The 17,980-nt window shown below is 40.9% G+C and overlaps 1 protein-coding gene, 1 non-coding gene and 1 pseudogene across 8 annotated transcripts in view; all 3 read right to left on the bottom strand.

The window, feature by feature from the left end:
• Positions 1-17,980, bottom strand: part of LOC135104966 (uncharacterized) — a 95,615-nt gene that overhangs the window by 52,312 nt on the left and 25,323 nt on the right. The window contains exon 2 of one of the 7 annotated variants that reach the window (XM_064012800.1): positions 7,748-7,929. The exons of 5 other annotated variants lie outside the window; for them this stretch is intronic. The gene's annotated coding sequence lies outside the window, so the exon portion shown is untranslated. Of the gene's footprint in view, positions 1-2,469; positions 3,543-7,747; positions 7,930-17,980 lie in introns of those variants that run through there. One more of the 7 variants, XM_064012801.1, reaches the window with a different exon arrangement.
• Trnal-cag (transfer RNA leucine (anticodon CAG)) lies at positions 10,981-11,064 on the bottom strand. Its single transcript has one exon. It is a non-coding gene; the product is annotated as a tRNA-Leu (tRNA).
• LOC135105288 (5S ribosomal RNA) lies at positions 11,083-11,201 on the bottom strand (annotated as a pseudogene).

Genomic DNA, 17,980 nt, shown 5'->3' with positions numbered 1-17,980 from the left:
TGTTCCGCTAGGAATACTGGCAAAAGTATTGTTGCGTAAGCAACACCACCTGTCACACCACCTGTCGCAAGGGGAGGTGCATGATAGTCGTGATCTTCAATGTGGAAGTTCTGTTGGTCATTTTGAGATGTGCCTGGTTGGGGAGACTGACCGTTATTTCTTGGTATGGTCTGCCGCCTTTCTTTTAAGTTTGTATGCTGCCTTGATTTACAGTGACGCTTAAGGCAAGTAATTTCTGCTGTCAAATATTTGTGACACGCTCGACAGTACGCCCGTTTCTTGTCTCCTTCAACTCTCGCCAGCCATGCTTTGAACAAATCGTTTGACAACCACTTTTCTTGGAAACTATGACGTGTAGCCATGATGATAACTGTTGTAAAAATACTTTCAGTTACATCAAAGTACGTTTACTGGATAGCATACAAGATAAATACATTTCACATAAGTGTACGTTTGCATCCTCACTTCGTTTTCTGTCTTGAGGGTAGGTAACAAACAAACTTAAGGGTTACTTAACCATACCTATTTGCACTGTCAGAAGAGTGAAACAACGATAATGTTAATATATTAGCTGTAATACAGAGTAACACTCATATTATATAAGATGCAGTACGTGTTGGTAATAGATGTGGCACCTCAAAATGCTTCACGCTGCAGGAATTCCACGTTAACCGAAAGAAGTCTGGGTCTCTTCTGACAGTTTCCGCAGGCAAATATCACTGACAGCCTCTGGTTGTCTAACAGTGACAGATAATGCGTTAAGTCCGCAACTAAAACAACGGTACGGGTTGAATTGTTAAGTTTCATAACATTATTCTTAATACAATATTTGTTTCATTCATAAAATTGGCGAAAACAGCATTCCGGAAATATTTCCGCTGGTCACGTGACTTCCGTAGAGTGACGTGTCTATACGTTTAGCAGACGAATTTCCGTCAAACAGCAGCACTACTTTTTTACTACTACTACTTTATTTTTATTTTTTTATGTAGGAAGGACACTGGCCAAGGGCAACAAAATCCAATAAAAAAATGCCCACTGAAATGCCAGTCCCATAAAAGAGTCAAAGCAGTGGTCAAAAATTCATGAGTAAGTGTCTTGAAACCTCCCTCTTGAAGGAATTCAAGTCATAGGGTGGGAATACAGAAGCAGGCAGGGAGTTCCAGAGTTTACCAGAGAAAGGGATGAATGACTGAGAATACTGGTTAACTTTTGTGTTAGAGAGGTGGACAGAATAGGGGTGAGAAAAAGAAGAAAGTCTTGTGCAGCGAGGCCGCGGGAGGAGGGGAGGCATGCAGTTAGCAAGATCAGAAGAGCAGTTAGCATGAAAATAGCGGTAGAAGACAGCTAGAGATGCAACATTGCAACGGTGAAAGAGAGGCTGAAGACAGTCAGTTAGAGGAGAGGAGTTGATGAGACGAAAAGCTTTTGATTCCACCCTGTCTAGAAGAGCAGTATGAGTGGAATCCCCCCAGACATGTGAAGCATACTCCATACATGGACGGATAAGGCCTTTGTACAGAGTTAGTAGCTGGTGGGGTGAGAAAAACTGGCGGAGACATCTCAGAACGCCTAACTTCATAAAAGCTGTTTTGCCTAGAGATAAGATGTGAAGTTTCCAGTTCAGATTATAAGTAAAGGACAGACCGAGGATGTTGAGTGTTTCTCTCTCTCTCTCTCTCTCTCTCTCTCTCTCTCTCTCTCTCTCTCTCTCTCTCTCTCTCTCTCTCTCTCTCTGTCTCTCTCTCTCTCTCTCTCTCTCTCTCTCTCTCTCTCTCTCTCTCTCTGCCTCTCTCTCCTCCTTGGAGGTTCGCTTCCCTCAAATTTTCCTCCGGCAGAAGTTTCCCTCCGAGGCTGGTGAAGTATGCGTTCTGAGTGCCTTCCAGTTCTTTATTCAGTGGCGGGCTTCCTCATGACGGCACACCACGCCGCGCCTGCTGAGTGACTCTGACAACACCCTGTCCAGGAGCGATTCCTGCGTGGTAATGGTCTGCACATGAACTTTAAAAACACTCTAAATCATCACCTTCACTCGCCCTTAAACACACACACACACACACACACACACACACACACACACACACACACACACATTTTTTTATACAATATTTTTATTTGAGTGCCTTCTTGGCGTGCAGGTGTGGACGTGGAGGGGTGATGAAGGAGGAGGAGAAGGGAGGAGAGCAATAACAACAACAACAACAACAACAACAACTACAACAAAGAAAATGACTACATTACTTACAAAATCCTGTCTTTACAAACTTACAAACCAGTACACTGCTTCTCCATCTTACCCTGTGTTCCTGTGGGTGTGTGCGCGTACCTAAGTGCGAAAAACAAAAACGTAGCACCCTCATTACAACATTAACCTTCACACGCCTCAACATCACCTAATCACCAACCCGTGTGACCCTCGTGGACTGGAGGTGCTGGCGGCGCGTGAGTGTGGCCAGCAGTAGTATTTACCTTAGTCCTTGAGCGCCCTGCGGAGATGTCACGGACTCTCGGTTGTGGTTCCTGGAGGACAACGTACACTCCGTGGGTTTTGGGTACGAAGGGGTTGACCAGGGGAACGAAGAGGTGAGATCGCATGGTGGCGTGGGGATGTAAACACAGCGCTGCGCACTGGCCAGGGATCATTCACGGCATTTAAAGCTTCCACATGCCGCAAAATTTCCCGTCAACTTAATTTTCTTTCGTTTGCCTTCGATGTGTTCAGGTTTTCTTAGGTGTTTACTATGTCGTGTTTCAGAAAAGCACTTTAGTTTAGTCAGGAAGCAACAGCCACACCTACGCTGGCAGCAGTGCCCACGTCCACGGTGCTCACAACAGAGTGGTTGGCGGCGGGAGTGTAAAGGGCAGTGGGGCAGCTGAAAATCTCCCAGCCGGGGCTTATTAATTATGAAGACTCAAGGTTATTCTGGAAAGAGAACACCTTTACGTGAGCTGCACCCATCCCCAGAGTACACAGCGAACCATTCATCTTGGCGTGTGAGGATGTGTGCTTAATTCTTCACCTTGTATGAGTGCGCCTTCAATGTTTTCATCCCCAGAATACACCGCCAGCTTTTGAAGGTAGCTTTGGAGGTTTTCAGAGGGCGCACGTGAGGATAAGAGCTCATTCCTTCACACAAGACAATGTACGAATGCACCTCCCGGAAGTCAGTGATTTATGTAATATCTCAAGGCTTCAGAATATACGGACAGCGATTCACGTTTGCTTTTGAGGTTTTCAGAGAGGACTGGCACTTAATACTTCACAACAGACGACGCTTTCCGAAGGCCAGTGATTTATGTAGTGTTTCAAGGCTTCAGAACAGACCGAGAGCCATTCATGTAAGCTTTTCACGTTTACAGGAAGTATATGATATGATAAGCGCTCAGTCCTTCACATAAGACAGTTTATTAAGGCATCTCCCAAAAGGCAAAGATTCATGTAATGCTTCAAGGCTTCAGAAGGAACACTCGCTTCACAAAGGTATCGGTGCATACTCTATAATAAACATTTCGAGACCAGTGACGATACGTGTTGGGAAAGGAGTGCTGAGATGCCAGCCTTCATGTATAGGTAGAGATGTATTTCGACAGTCTCATTCCACACGTTTCGAATCACTATATAGAAGTACCCATACACTGATCCTTTCCATCTTGGCTGCGTAATCTAAATACAATACTACGGTCAATTCAAAAGTGACGATCATGCCGTGCACAGATAGTCTTTGGAGCGAGTGTGTGTGTGATTTGTCCCCCATTCCTTTATACTACAATTTACGAGGAGGACATCAGGAAGCAAAACGCTCATGCAATATTTTGAGGTTTTTAGAAGGTACGATGCAATTCTCCTTACCGTAATATTTTACAAACACTCCTGGAGAGACTGAGAATAAAAAAGATAAATTGATGAACGCGAATGATACTGTTGCTTCTTCTTCTCAGAAAGTACAAAGCGTGTTTTGATGTTTTTGTAATCCTGCTTCCTATAATACAGTTTACACTCCTGGAAAGAGAAATCATAAAAAGGATAATTTGATGTACGGGAATGTTACTGATGACTGACTGCACCCGAGTTTTAGATCCATAACTGTAAGATCCTGATAACGCCACTTCTAGGTTCCAGTCAACACACACACACACACACACACACACACACACACACCACATGTATAAGACAACGACGAGCTGCTGTGAATTAATAAAGAAATATTACTGTTAAAGGTAAAAATCTGGCTATTTGTCAGGTGTGCAATTTTACTACAGCTCTCAATTTCGTGTCACCAACCCGTGATTTGAAACGGCCTGCGCTTCTACACGAGCTGTTTTCTAAGGCCGCACAGATGATCAGTTGGGCTCCCAAGAATGTTTTTCCTATTGATGGTACAGAATACTGGTTGAACTATCATTAGAATTACGACAACTCTCTTGAAAAACTCAATAACTTCCACTAGGGCCTCATAGAAACTAATCAGGAAATGTTTGAATCAGGAAATGTTTGAAAATGTGATCCCTGTGTTGCTGCAAATGCTAAAATGCTTCCAACTGTGTTTCGCATTAGTTAAGATCGAAGCTTCAAACCGACGCTCCAAGTTTACGTTAGAATTTCCCGTTGAAGCAGTGACAGTTCTCTCCTACAGTCCACTCTGGTTACTTGCAAAGTGAAGCCTTAACTCTGACTGCTACAACTTTTTCTCAGCTTATTACAGTCTGGCATAAGTTTAGACACCGATTTTAAAGACAAGACTCGCATGAAAAAGGTACCATTGAATATCTAGTAAGGCTTTCTAGTATCTGTAGCTTAATTTTTGATGAGTAAAACTTCCTTGTGAAAATAAATGTACAACTCCTACAAGTGTCAGAGGATTAAGACGATAAGGGCTTCCTGAATTGTACACTACAAGCCCTTTACATTTGAGAGCGTGTGGCAGGAACAAACTCATTCGGGCCTCACCGTCACGTCCTGAGTATCCTCGTATTAATTCACCTTTACGAAATTTCTCCACGTACTCATTAAAACATGATCAGGTAATTAGCAGAAGAGGGTGTGCGCTACATGGCCTTGAATTGGAAACAACGTCCAAGGTTTTGTTACGACATGCAATGGAAACGATATACGCCACATATAGAGATAGATATAGATAAACAAATAGAAAAACAGATAGATAGAAAGACATAAGTAGACATAGATAGATAGGCTGATAGATAGGCTGATATAGATAGATAGGCTGATATAGATAGATAGATAGATCTCGATAAACAGACCAACAGATACGCAGAAAAAAAAAAGATAGACAAGCAGAATAATTATATAAAATAAATAGAAAGTGATAGAAAAATACTTACTAATATTCTCTTGACAAACACGTGAAAGCTTTAACATCACATAACCTTTTAAAACATGATAAATATTACATTCATGACCAAACACAATATACACTTCACCTCCATTAATCGGAGAGAGAGAGAGAGAGAGAGAGAGAGAGAGAGAGAGAGAGAGAGAGAGAGAGAGAGAGAGAGAGAGAGACCAAACTGGCAATGGTGTTGAAAGCAAATATGGGATACAGTAACCATGAAACAGTGAGCCGCGGCCCTCAGAACCAGCCGTGACCCGTCCCTACACCACTCAGTAAATCGATAAGCCTCATTAAGACGACGAAGAGGAGGCGGAGTCAGTACCCGTCGTCCCCTTTCAATCGTCCTCTCCATTGTCAATTCCGAGATCCCTTATCTTGGAGTTAGTGAGACTCGGAAGTGTTTTATCTCCGTAATAAGAACGTAAGGGAAGGTGCAAGGGGTCGCTAACTGGAAAGTCAACACGTGGCGGTCTCTTATTTTCACCCTCCGTCACAAGAACGTAAGAGAAGTTGCAAGAAGCCAGTGAGCCAACACGTGGTAGTTCAGGTGTAATGCATGTGTCCACTCAAACTAGGTGCACATATACATCACCGTGCCAGCAGCCATTCATACCCACCGCTACCAGCAACAGTAGTTATGGTCACCTGACTTGTTGCATTCCCCCATAGTGTGTATCCTGAACCGTAAGTCTTTTGATATGCTGACAAGTTCAAAAGAAGGGCTAGTCTACAAAATCAAGCCGTGTACCAAAGTAAGTCAGTATGTACTTGTAAATTTAAATGAAAAATAAATAAATCTGATAACTGATTGATTCTTACTAGATCAGTGGACTTGGGATTGAAGGAAAACACTACGGAAAGAAATGCGGTGTGCTACTCGACTTCTGATCAAGACTATACCATTAGATCACACCTTTCTTTTCCTTTATTCTGTAGCTAGTTTCCTCTAATACTACGGCTGTAAGTGTTGTACAGATAAGGCAGGTGAATGGGATCAACCTAACTCTCTCCAAGAAAGGCAACAGCAGAACGTTTGCGTAATACGTACTCTTGTTTCATCTTGTGTCTCCTTTCATTATCATATTCCACTTATTTTAGGAAAAGTAATGTAGCTAAACAATCTCGTCAGGACTTAAACATATATTCCTACTCGAAATTAAGTAATATTAACTTGAATACTTGAATACCCATCATTCCCATTCATAAATCTGTCTAATCTTCTCTTATTTACCTTTTTTTTTTTAATTGTTCTAACTAATAACCTCGTAACAAAATGTATTCCAGCCTTACCATCCAATTTAAGAACCAATATCCTCCTATCTCATTTTCAAATCTAGCTTAATCAGAGTAGAACCCGTTATTTCTTATCCAATCTGATATCTAGGCCAGTCATGTATGAAAAAAGTATTAATGCGATGGTACAGATTGATAAGGAAGTGTGAGCACAGTGCGGAGTGACAGGCTGAGAGGCGAGGTGGGTTTTGAAGGAGAGGAACAGACGGTAGGGGGTGATGGACGTGTTGTAAATCGTAAGGAGCGGAGGATGGCAGGTGAGTGGCAGGCAGTGGGTGGTGAGGGTGGTGAGGGACGGGCATTAGTGTGTGTGCGTGTGTGTGTGTGTGTGTGTGTGTGTGTGTGTGTGTGTGTGTGTGTGTGTGTGTGTGTGTGTGTGTGTGTGTGTGTGGAGACTTGGGGACAGAGACGTGAGCTGCGAGTGGCTTGGAGTATCTGTGAAAGAGAAGGTGGTGGTTGGTAATGAGATGCACTGATGTATGTTAGGGAGTTGTGAGTGAGGAGCAGGTGTTTGAATGGTAGAGGCGCTGCGGCTAAGAAGGAAGTGTTACGAGTGATGACTGGGAAGTGTGGCGGAGATGAGGTGGTTGTGTGTGATGTTTAAATTCTTATATAAAATTCCGTGAACAACAACAAGATTTCCCTTCAAGTAACTCTTCTCAAAAATACGAGTGACTACCGTGTTAAGTTACGATCTCATGATAAACTAGGCAAGGAAAGGTAAGATGAGGTGAAGTGAGGTAAGGTAAGGTAAGGTAAGGTAAGGTAAACTAAGGCGAGGTTAGATTTAGGTCAGGTTAGATTAGGATACGTTAGATCAAGTTGGGTTAGGTTGACACATTGTGTTATTACATTAGGAGAACTCTATGATGTAGGGAATTATTTCAATTTACGTTTGCAGAGAGGAATCTTCATGAGTGGAATTTACTCAGAAGCGAGGTGGCTGTTAGAGAAGTGTTGAGTGGCGAGGAGGGAGCGGAGCAGGTGGTGAGGAAAAATGGTGGATCATTATGAAGGAGAGATGTGATGCAGTGGTGGGTGAGTGGGGTGTGGGGTGGCAGTGGGAGGTGGGCGAGCAGGTGTTGCTTTCAGCGTGTACACACCATTTTGGTCGTCTGGGAGAGGAAGGCCTTGCTAAGACGAGCACACTTGGAGTAATGAAAACGTTACTGTTGCTCGTGATGCTTGATGTAATTCCTTTCCTATGACACAAGAGCAGTTACTTGAGCCAGTAATTCTAAACACTGGTCAACATTTCCATCACGGGGGCTATCCACGGCCGAGGCTGAGGGACAAAAAGGAAAAGAATGTTGGAAAACTTACTCGTATTTCTCAGTATCTTTTTTTTTTCTCACTCTCTTACATTCCCCCTTCGCATTTTTTCCAGGAAGAAGCAGCACTGCCAAACATGCACTCGCTTCTTATACTTTACCAGGCACTTTCTAAATTTTCCTGGAGCAGAAAGTATCTTTTGTCACTGTGCCGAGAGGTATTCAGTGCTTTCCCTCCATTCATTGCACGCCCTCAGCCTGGATTACATTTACTGCGGTACAAAGAAAGGATAGGAAAAGAAACAGATAGATAGATAGATAGATAGAAAGATAGATGGATGGATGGATATACAAATAGATAGATGATTCTTCTCTCTATCTCTCTCTCTCTCTCTCTCTCTCTCTCTCTCTCTCTCTCTCTCTCTCTCTCTCTCTCTCTCTCTCTCTCTCTCTCAAGACCTACTTAACACATCACAAAGGACACAAGACAAACAGCCTCTGACTGTCGTTACAAGCGCAGTCAGGCAGATGTATTACACAGGATGATGGCGTTATGCAAACCCACTCAAGTCCCGCGGGTCAAGATGAGGGGATCTTGACCACACACACACACACACACACACACACACACACACACACACACAGAGAGAGAGAGAGTTCTCAGTATCATCCTTATTTCCCCTCCCAATCGTCTGCTAATCAGTCAATCAGGTATATTTCACGTAAGAATAGAAGACAGGTGAATAGTTAACATGTGGTAGTAACAGTAGTAATGTAGTAGTAGTAGTAGTAGTAGTAGTAGTAGTAGTAGTAGTAGTAGTAGTAGTAGTAGTAGTAGTAGCAGCAGTAGTAGTAGTAGTAGTAGTAGTAGTAGTAGTAGTAGTAGTAGTAGTAGTAGTAGTAGTAGTAGTAGTAGTAGTAGTAGTAGTAGTAGTAGTGTAACATCTTTAAGCTCTATGCACACACCAGTGAGTTTTGTAGATAATAGGCATGAACTGACTATGTTAACGGACAGTTCCTTTCCTTCCAGAGCTAACAACAAGGCTCCCCATCCCTCTATAATCAACACGAGACTCGCAGATTACAACTGTTAATGCCCCTCTATAACTTAACTCCTACCTTGAGGCACTGAGGTGAGACTGCGAGTTTTTGAGGCTTGTGTTGTGGATGGTGTTCAGTGACGTGATGAAAACTTTTTTTTATCTAATGATCCGCTTCATCAGAAAACCCGCCAGTTATCTACCTTCTTGATCAGCGTTATTGAGCCGGCATCTCTCCAAGGCTTATTTTACTTCCTCCCCCTATTATCTACATGTATGTGATAGTATGTGTGTGTGTGTGTGTGTGTGTGTGTGTGTGTGTGTGTGTGTGTGTGTGTGTGTGTGTGTGTGTGTGTGTGTGTGTGTGTGTGTGTGTGTGTGTGTGTGTGTGTGTGTGTGTGTGTGTGTGTGTGTGTTGCAATTTGTGGAAGGGTTTCCACGTATGTGAATGTGGTGAGAGAGAAGGTAAGGAATGTGAAGAGGAAGAGGAAGAGGAAGAAGAAGAAGAGGAGGGGGAGGAGGAGAAGGAGGAAAATATAGTTAAATGGCATACCGCTGACGTAATTAATAGAGGAACAATAGGAAGGAAAGTTACGAGAAAGCACTGTGTAACATTAATGACTTATAGTAGTAGTAGTAGTAGTGAACATAGTAATAATAGTAGATGTACATAATTGGAAAAGAATGTAATACCATCACCAATAAGCATTACCACTACCACCACCATCACCACCACCACCACCACCACCACCATCAGCAGCATCATTAAGAGGAACACACACAGACAGAACCATCAGGGAATATGAGATCACGTCTTTCTTTCCCCTGAGATGCTTCCTGTCACAAGCTCATTAATCAATCCTGGCGAGGGCGGAAAGGTTGCATGGCTGTCTCTCGCGTGGAAGGAGGGAGGTGGGTGGATGGCACAGGTGGAGATTGACTTGGTGACATTATCACCATCAGGGCGACGAGTGGCCAGCAGGGCGTCTGTGGTCCTTCATCAGAATAAGGACCATAATCTGATCCACTTCTGCGCGGCACGTCCATTACTTTCAAAAGCTCCTGTTGAAGCTGTACGTGTTTCTTAGAGTGTTTTTTCTTTATGGTTCTAGTGAAAGAATAATAAGATTTCTACATGAAGAACATAAGAACATAAGAAATAAGGGAAGCTGCAAAAAGCGACCAGGCTTACACGTGGCAGTCCCTGTATGAAATATACCTACCTATTTCCACCTATCATCCCCATCCATAAACCTGTCTAATCTTCTCTTAAAGCTCCTTAATGTCTTAGCACTAACAACATGATTACTGAGTCTGTTCCACTTATCTACCACTCTATTCGAGAGCCAATTTCTTCCTATCTCCTTCCTAAACCTAAATTTTTCAAGCTTGAACACATTATTTCTTGTTCTACCCTGGTTGCTGATCCTAAGAATTTTGTTTACATCCCCTTTGTTATAACCCTTATACTACTTTAAGACTTCTATCAGGTCTCCTCTTAACCTATGTCTCTCTAAAGAAGGTAGATTTAACAGCTTTAATCTCGCCTTGTAAGGAATACTCCTCATCCCCTGTATTCTTTTAGTCATCATCCTCTGTACTGATTCTAATAGACCTATATCTTTCCTGTAATGTGGGGACCAGAACTGCACAGCGTAGTCTAGATGAGGTCTGACCAGCGCCAAGTATAATTTTAATATTACTTCCGGCCTTCTACTTTTAACACTCCTAAAAGTGAATCCTAGTACCCTATTTGCCTTGTTTCTGGCTTCTATGCATTGTTTTCTTAGACGGAGTTCAGAGCTAACTATAACTACTAAATCTTTCTCGTACCCTGTACCTACCAGAGTTTGGTCGTTTAATGTGTACCTACTGTGAAACTGATGCTTATGGCAGCCCGCTGGTTACGTCAGTCCACTGACGTAACCATTTATTGGTTATTCCATTTATTACTACTCTTTGTTTACGGCACGCCTTAGCACGCCCCCTTGACACAAGGCGATTTTAGACTTATAATAAAGGTATTGTCAGGAGTGGGATTCGAACCCACGCCCAGAAGACCAGACTGCGACCTGAACGCAGCGCCTTGGACCGCTCGGCCATCCTGACTACGCGAGATAAATGTTGGAATGCCAACATCTGATGTTACCAGGCGGTCACCCATCCAAGTACTAACCGGACCCAACGTTGCTTAACTTCGCTGATCGGACGAGAAGTGGTGTATACAACTTGGTGTGGTCGTTAAAAAAGGAGGAACAGTCTGGAGATCCTGGCTGCTCAGATTTGTAGGCTTTGAAAATAATCGTGGTGAGAGAACAAAGAGTTCCTGAACACAGGCCTGTGAGTCACGCTATAAGTCTTGTGTCACTGGCTCGTATTGTAAACATTTTCACTTCTGATCTCCACAACTTCTAACACCCTCTGCTGGAAGTTACTGTAGATTTCAAGGGAGTTTTTAATGAAATAGTACATTATAATGCTTATGTATATATTTTTTATTTTTTTTCAAATGACAACTTTTTTTTATTTGTTAATATGTTAGTATGGTTGGTGTTGCTGGTTTTGTTGGTGGTGGTGATGACGATGTGGATGATGGTGATGATGATGATGATGATGATGATGATGATGATGATGATGATGATGATGATGATGATGGTGGTGGTGGTATGCCTATCCCGTGAATTGCTGCTACTTACTATTATTATTATTATTATTATTATTATTATTATTATTATTATTATTATTATTATTATTATCATAATCACCATAAACACTACCTTCCCTCCCGTGCACGAAGCCTGGAAATGCAACACTGCTCATCGTAACACAGTCAGTACTTCGACCTTGACTTTAAAACACTTGAACAAGGGCAGCATCACCGCTCACTCAAGGTCACCAGAAGCATCATAACAAAATACACGATGAAAAAATGCCTTCCACTCATATAAGAACATAAGAACATAAGAGATAAGGGAAGCTGCAAGAAGCGACCAGGCTTACACGTGGCAGTCCCTGTATGAAACACACCTACCTATTTCCATCTGTTACCCCCATCCATAAACTTGTCTAATCTTCTCTTAAAGCTCTCTAGTGTCCTAGCACTAACTACATGATTACTGAGTCCGTTCCACTCATCTACCACTCTATTTGAGAACCAATTTTTTCCTATCTCCTTCCTAAACCTAATTTTTTTTTTAAGCTTGAACCCGTTATTTCTTGTTCTACCCTGGTTGCTGATCCTAAGAATTTTGCTTACATCTCCCTTGTTATAACCCTTATACCACTTAAAGACTTCTATCAGGTCCCCTCTTAACCTACGTCTCTCTAAAGAATGTAAATTTAACAGCTTCAACCTCGCCTCGTAAGGAATATTCCTCATCCCCTGTATCCTTTTAGTCATTCTCCTCTGTACTGATTCTAATAGACCTATATCTTTCCTGTAATGTGGGGACCAGAACTGCACAGCGTAGTCTAGATGAGGTCTGACCAGCGCCAAGTATAACTTTAATACTACTTCCGGCCTTCTACTTTTAACACTCCTAAAAATGAATCCTAGTACCCTATTTGCTTTGTTTCTGGCTTCTATGCATTGTTTCCTTAGACGGAGTTCAGAGCTAACTATAATTCCTAAATCTTTCTCGTACCTTGTACCTACCAGAGTTTGGTTGTTTAATGTGTACCTATTGTGTGGGTTACCTCTACCTATTCTAAGCACTTTGCATTTATTGATATTAAATTGCATTTGCCATCTATCCGTCCATTCCTTCATTCTATCTAAATCTGCCTGCAAGGCGATGGCATCCGATTCTGACCTAATTAATCTACCTATCTTTCTGTCATCCGCAAATTTACTAACATCACTACTAATTCCACCATCCAAGTCATTGATATATATTAGAAATAACAATGGCCCTAATACTGATCCCTGTGGCACCCCACTAATTACATGACCCCACTCGGATTTCGAGCCATTTATTACCACTCTCTGTCGCCTGTTACCAAACCATGATCCTATCCAGCCTAACACCTTCCCATCTATCCCGTGTGCCCTAACCTTTCTCAGGAGCCTTTGATGGGGTACCTTGTCAAATGCTTTACTAAAGTCCAGATATAAGATATCATAACTATCACCATTATCTACTGCCTCGTACACCTTACTGTAAAAACTTAACAAGTTTGTCAGGCAAGACTTCCCCTTCGTGAAGCCATGCTGTGACTAATTTATCAAGTTATGTTTGTCTAAATGTTATTGACTCTAACATTTTACCTACAACTGAAGTTAAGCTGACAGGTCTATAATTAGACGCTAAAGTTTTATCTCCTTTCTTAAAGATGGGTACTACATTAGCCTGCCTCCACATTACTGGTACCTCACCCGACTCCAGTGATTTCCTAAAGACAGAAACTAACGGCTCACTAATAATCTCTTTATATTCCTTAAGTACTCTGGGATATATTTCATCAGATCCTGGTGTCTTGAACTTTTTTAGCCTATCTATCTCCTGTTCCACTATCTCCCTAGTTATGGAAATATCTGTCAGTTCCTCATTCTCATCTGCTCTAAACACCTGTTCACTATCTGACATATCCTGCATGTTTTCCTGGGTGAAGACTGTTAAAAAATAATCATTCAGAAATTTACTTATCTCCTCCCCAGAACTAACCAGCTCCCCATCTGCTGCCTTTAATGGACCTACAGTATCCTTATTCTTCGTCCTGTATACCTGATAAAATCCCTTGGGGTCCGTCTTCGCCTGGCTGGCTACCTTTGATTCATAATTGTCCTTAGCTTTCCTCGTTAACTTCCTGACTGTTCTAACTAATTCATTATATGTGTCCTTAAAACTTCTTCACCTGCCCTTAAACTCTTATATATACTTCTCTTACGCCCTATTTAATGCTTTAACTTAGCATATAGAACATCCACGTTACATTACGAGTATATAGAACATCCACGCACGCCCTCCCCATACAGGTGATTCTCCAGATGCTAATCATTCAGCCAGTCAGTCACTTCATTAATCTCTCCATTAGTGTTGCAGGCCGGTCAACACAGGGACGTATGGACGAATGACACACACACACACACACACACACACACACACACACACACACACACACACACACACACACACACACACACACACACACACACACACATATACACACAGCCTTACTTTAGATTTCTTTATTCATTGTTAAGTTCTCCAATCTATATGTAAATGTTCATTACTGCCTCCGTAATAAGCAGTTTATCGTTGTTATTATTGCTATTATTACACACACACACACACACACTCACACACACACACACACACACACACACACACACACACACACACACACACAGAGAGAGAGAGAGAGAGAGAGAGAGAGAGAGAGAGAGAGAGAGAGAGAGAGAGAGAGAGAGAGAGAGAGAGAGAGAGAGAGAGAGAGAGAGAGAGAGAGAGAGAGAGAGAGAGAGAGAGAGTTTACTACATATTCATGACTTATGTGTCTCTTTGTGTTATCGAAAACCACCCGATAACTGTTGCGTATTTGTGTGTATTCATGTGTGTGTGTGTGTGTGTGTGTGTGTGTGTGTGTGTGTGTGTGTGTGTGTGTGTGTGTGTGTGTGTGTGTGTGTGTGTGTGTGTTCAATAGTTTCATTTGTGGAATCGGTTTTATCGACTCCTGATGTTTGTAAGCAAGACACAATAGAGGCGAGGTTCACATGCCACACGGCGCCCCTGAGCCCATTGAGCCAGCGAGGAACACTCACAACAACACACTCCACCAGCTGGGTCTTGAGCTGACGCGCCACGACTCCTCAATTTGCAATGTTTTACTCGGGACGGCCAATGCAACTCACGGCATATTGTTTCAGGTGTGGTTCAGGTCAAGAAATAAGTAAATAAATAAAATAAATGATAAAACAAAAAAAAAGAGGAAAAAAAAAATCATTGTCAGAACCCGACTAATCATCTCTGTGGTTTCTGAAAATAACCCTTGTGGGAACTTAGTGTTTAATAATATGCGCATTCTTTTGACTAAATTCTATGAGCTAGGAGGCTGAGAGCGCACCCCTCCGTCATCGACGTTCCATAACACAGAATGTGACAAACATTCTCCGCAGACTTGTGCCACGCGACAATCTGAGGAACATTCTGGAGGCGCACACGGGTCTAGATCTACCTGAAAATCTAACCATTATTCCTTGGCGACTAATGATATTCCTTTCACTTAAATAGGTTTTAACGAAAATTCGTTTCAGACAGCTAACATATAGACAAATATGGAAACAGACAAGCAAACAGGCAAATACCAGCCTCAGAGTCCCCATTTGGGGAGGGGGCCACAAATATTCCCAGGTCGGACTGCCTTTCTGACGACGACCCTGAGTTTCTTGACACCCCCCCTCAAATTTTTCTTCATTAACTTCTGGAACATTAACATTCGTAGTCTAAGATCTAATTTTCAATCTGTAGAACACCCCATCTGCTCTTCTAAACCTCATTTTCTTTTCCTCACTCAAACTCAGGTGTCTGAGGCAACTGACAGTAGCTCCTTTTCTGTTCCCTCCTACTTTCTCTATCCTCATTTTCAATCCAAAAGCTGGATGTTGCGTTTATACGCGCAACGATTTAACCTGCCCTCGTGCCCACGCTCTTGAATCTTCCGAGTTTTCCACCATCCGGCTACAACTACACAGTCACTCTCAAACTAAATTTATCTGTGCTGTATACCTCTCACCTAACTCCTCTGACTATAAGAAATTCTTTGATTACTTAACTTCCAAAGTGGAGCACATTCTGACCCTCTTCCCTTTTGCAGAGACCTCCATTCTTGTATGGACCGGTCATTCTTGTCCTATCGCTCCAATCCCTCCTCAGGATCCCCCTAAGCGAAGGTGCCTCTGTCGTTTTGCCTCTGCTAGTTGGGGGGACCTGAGGAGGTATTTTGCTGAGTTTCCTTGGAATGACTACTGTTTCCGTGTCAGAGACCCGTCTTTGTGTGCTGAGCGCATAACAGAGGTGATAGTGTCTGGCATGGAGGCGTACATTCCTCACTTTTTCTCGACCTAAACCTTCCAAATCTTGGTTTAACACAGCTTGTTCTCGTGCTATACATGATAGAGAGGTGGCCCACAAAAGGTACTTAAGCCTTCCATCACCAGAATCTGATGCACTTTATATTTCTGCCCGGAACCATGCCAAGTCTGTTCTCCAACTACCCAAAAACTCTTTAATTAACAGAAAGTGTCAAAACCTTTCAATATTTAACTCCCCTCGTGACTTCTGGCATCTAGCCAAAAATATCTCCAGTAACTTTGCTTCTTCTTCTTTCCCTCCTTTATTTCAACCAGATGGCACCACTGCTATCACATCTATTTCTAAACCTGAACTCTTCACTCAAACCTTTGCTAAAAACTCTACCTTGGACGATTCTGGGCTTCTTTCTCCCTCTCCTCCACCCTCTGACTACTTCATGCCACCTATTAAAATTCTTCGCAATGATGTTTTCCATGCCCTCGCTGGCCTAAACCTTCGGAAGGCTTATGGACCTGAGACCGCGGAGATTACTTTTTATTAGAGTGAGAAGAACATAAATATTATATAAAAATCTTTAATTATATAAGTTTTCTTAACTAGTATATTTTTCAAATAATAAATTCATTTAAAATAAATGCATATATATATATATATATATATATATATATATATATATATATATATATATATATATATATATATATATATATATATATATATATATATATATATATATATATATATATATATATATATATATATATATATATATATATATATATATATATATATATATATATATATATATATATATATATATATATATATATATATATATATATATATATATATATATATATATATATATATATATATATATATATATATATATATATATATATATATTCCTAAATACTGAGAGAAATACACATTCTCTTCATATAAACTTGAAATGTCACTAATATTTTCGTCCTCTTATATTAATTAGTCTTTCCTATGTATCACTTGCTTTCATTTATTTTTTTCTTTCATTTTCTTATTAGTACTACTTTGTTTCTTAAGCATTTTTTATTTGATTTTTTATCTGTTTTTATGTTAATATAGTGCCTGATTTAAAAGGGTAGCTTTAATAGAGTTAATAATGCATTTCTTATACTTATATTATTTATAGCGGATTTACACCGCTTCTTTAAAGATCAAAACTTTATGTGCGCTATACACCAAGAAATAATATTCTCAAAGATAAGCTAAGCTAATGGGCTCATACCCCGTAAATGAAAGCTTCAACCTTTCTCTTTTTAATATTTTTCCAGTTTCCTACCTATCATTTTTCTGTACTTTACTAACAGGTATCTTTTTCATCTATTTCTTTTCCTTCTTGGTTTGGGGCTTGACTCGGGTTGGAACTAAATCTTTTATTACTTATTTTTCTCATTGCAACTAAATTATGCCCGTATCTAACTGAAGCTGCAATTAAATATTTTCTAATTCAAGCTCTAGCATCTACTATCTTAATTATCTCTCTCTCTCTCTCTCTCTCTCTCTCTCTCTCTCTCTCTCTCTCTCTCTCTCTCTCTCTATATATATATATATATATATATATATATATATATACTCGAGTGATTATTCTTTAATTACTATATCTTTACTTTTAAAATTAGGAGCAGCTCCGTTACATTTTTGGCTTCCCCAAGTTATTGAAAGTTTGTCTTGACCTCAAACTTTTATTCTCTTAACAATCCAAAAAATAGCTCCTATGTTTTTAATTCCCTTTTTAAGCTACTCTTCAAACTTAATAACCTCAATTACTTTAGCAGCACTTAGATCTTCTTTAGCCTTAGGTGGCTAAAATGTTACAAAACTACGTAAACTTATCGCCTTCTCTTCAATTAACCATATATCTTAATACTTATTGTTATATCAATCAGTGATATAATATGACTCATTTACTTTATCTTCTACTCCTTTATTTCAGGCTCTGTGATTATTTTACT

Source organism: Scylla paramamosain, chromosome 11 (genome assembly GCF_035594125.1).
Source record: "Scylla paramamosain isolate STU-SP2022 chromosome 11, ASM3559412v1, whole genome shotgun sequence".
NCBI classification, from domain to species: Eukaryota; Metazoa; Arthropoda; class Malacostraca; order Decapoda; family Portunidae; genus Scylla; species Scylla paramamosain.
The sequence above is the reverse complement of the archived record's forward strand: the minus strand, read 5'-3'. Positions and strand labels throughout refer to the sequence as shown.